Source organism: Chiloscyllium plagiosum, chromosome 3, assembly GCF_004010195.1.
Source record: "Chiloscyllium plagiosum isolate BGI_BamShark_2017 chromosome 3, ASM401019v2, whole genome shotgun sequence".
In the NCBI taxonomy this organism is placed as follows: Eukaryota; Metazoa; Chordata; class Chondrichthyes; order Orectolobiformes; family Hemiscylliidae; genus Chiloscyllium; species Chiloscyllium plagiosum.
The window spans coordinates 4,721,618-4,724,735 of NC_057712.1; positions in this window are offsets into that span (position 1 = coordinate 4,721,618).

Below are 3,118 nucleotides of genomic sequence, written 5' to 3' on the forward strand. Positions count from 1 at the left end.
GATAGACATTAGACGATGGACGACAGACGACAGACGACAGACGACAGACGACAGACGATAGGCGATAGGCGATAGGCGATAGGCGATAGGCGATAGACGATAGACGATAGACGATACGCGATAGGCGACGGACGACGGACGACGGACGACGGACGACGGACGACGGACGACGGACGACGGACGACGGACGACAGACGACAGACGACAGGCGACAGGCGATAGGCGATAGGCGATAGGCGATAGGCGATAGGCGATAGGCGATAGACGATACGCGATAGGCGATAGGCGATAGACGATAGACGATACACGATAGACGATAGGCGATAGGCGATAGACGATAGACGACAGACGACAGACGACAGACCATAGGCGATAGACGATAGACGATAGGCGATAGACGATAGGCGATAGACGATAGACGATAGACGATAGACGATAGACATTAGACGATAGACGATAGACGATGGACGATGGACGATGGACGATAGACGATAGACGATAGACGATACGCGATAGACGATAGACGATAGACGACAGACGACAGACGACAGACGATAGATGATAGGCGATAGACGATAAACGATAGACATTAGACGATGGACGATGGACGATAGACGATAGACAATAGACGATGGACGATGGACGATAGACGATAGACGATAGACGATAGACGATAGACATTAGACGATGGACATTAGACGATGGACGATAGACATTAGACGATAGGCGATAGGCCATAGGCGATAGACGATGGACGATGGACGATGGACGATAGGGCTATAGACGATAGACGATAGACAATAGGCGATAGGCGATAGACGATAGACGATAGACGATAGACGATGCGATGGACATTAGACGATGGACGATAGACATTAGACGATAGGCGATAGGCCATAGGCGATAGACGATGGACGATGGACGATGGACGATAGGGCTATAGACGATAGACGATAGACAATAGGCGATAGGCGATAGACGATAGACGATAGACGATAGATGATAGACATTAGACGATGGACGATGGACGATGGACGATAGGCGATAGGCGATAGACAATGGACGATGGACGATGGACGATGGACAATGGACGATAGACGATAGACATTCGACGATGGATGACGGACGATGGACGATAGACGATAGACGATTATCGATAGACATTAGACGATAGACGATGGACGATGGACGATGGATGATGGACGATAGACGATAGACGATAGACGATAGACGATAGACGATAGACGATAGACGATAGACATTAGACATTAGACATTAGACATTAGACATTAGACATTAGACGATAGACAATAGGTGCAGGAGTAGGCCATTCTGCCCTTTCAAGCCTGCACCACCATTCAATATGATCATGGCTGATCATCTTTAATCAGTATCCTGTTCCTGCCTTATCTCCATAACCCTTGATTCCACTATTCTTGACAGCTCTATCCAACTCTTTCTTAAATGAATCCAGAGACTAGGCTTCCACTGCCCTCTGGGGCAGAGCATTCCACACAGCCACCACTCTCTGGGTGAAGAAGTTTCTCCTCATCTCTGTCCTAAATGGTCTACCCCGTATTTTTAAGCTGTGTCCTCTGGTTCGGCACTCACCCATCAGCAGAAACATGTTTCCTGCCTCCAGAGTGTCCAATCGTTTAATAATCTTGTATGTCTCAATCAGATCCCCTCTCAGTCTTCTAAACTCAAGGGTATACAAGCCCAGTTGCTCCAGTCTTTCAGCGTAAGTTAGTCCCGCCATTCCAGGAATTGACCTCGTGAACCTATGCTGCACTCCCTCATTAGGAGAAAGTGAGGACTGCAGATGCTGGAGATCAGAGCTGAAAAATGTGTTGCTGGAAAAGCGCAGCAGGTCAGGCAGCATCCAAGGCGCAGGAGAATTGACGTTTCGGGCTTCCTGAAGAAGGGCTTATGCCTGAAACGTCGATTCTCCTGCGCCTTGGATGCTGCCTGACCTGCTGCGCTTTTCCAGCAGCACATTTTTCAGCACTCCCTCAATAGCCAGAATATCTTTCCTCAAATTTGGAGACCAGAACTGCACACAATACTCCAGTGTGGTCTCACCAGGGCCCTTAACAGCTGCAGAAGAACCTCTTTGCTTCTATACTCAATCCCTCTTGTTATGAAGGCCAGCATGCTATTAGCCTTCTTCACTACCTGCTGTACCTGCATGCTTACCTTCATTGACTGGTGTACAAGAACTCCCAGATCTCTTTGTACTGCCCCTTTACCAAACTTTATTCCATTTAGGTAGTAATCTGCCTTCCTGTTCTTGCCACCAAAGTGGATAATCATACATTTATCCACATTACACTGCATCTGCCATGCATCTGACCACTCACCTAACCCGTCCAGGTCACCCTGTAATCTCCTAACATCCTCCTCACATTTCACCCTACCACCCAGCTTAGTACCATCTTCTATATCATTAATATATATTGTAAAAAGCTGCGGTCCCAGCACTGATCCCTGCGGTACCCCACTGGTCACTGCCTGCCATTCCGAAATGGAGCCGTTTATCGCTACTTTTTGCTTCCTGTCAGCCAGCCAACTTTCAATCCAAGTTAGTACTTTGCCCCCAATACCATGCGTCCTAACTTTGCTCACTAACCTCCTATGTGGGACTTTCTGAAAATCAAGGTACACTACATTTACTGGATATCCCTCGTATATCTTCAGAGTTACATCCTCAAAAATTCCAGAAGATTAGTCAAGCATGATTTCCCCTTCATAAATCTATGCTGACTCTGACCTATCCTGTTACTTCTATCCAGATGTGTCGTAATTTATAATAGACTCCAGCATCTTTCCCACCACTGAAGTCAGACTAACTGGTCTATAATTTCCTGCTTTCTCTCTCCCACCTTTCTTAAAAAGTGGTACAACATTAGCCACCCTCCAATCCGCAGGAACTGATTCTGAATCTATCGAACTCTGGAAAATGATCACCAATGCATTCACGATTTCTCGAGCCACCTCCTTCAGTACCCTGGGATGTAGACCATCAGGCCCCGAGGACTTATCAACTTTCAGACCTAACAGTCTCTCCAACACCAATTCCTGGCAAATATAAATTCCCTTAAGTTCAGGTCCTTCAGCC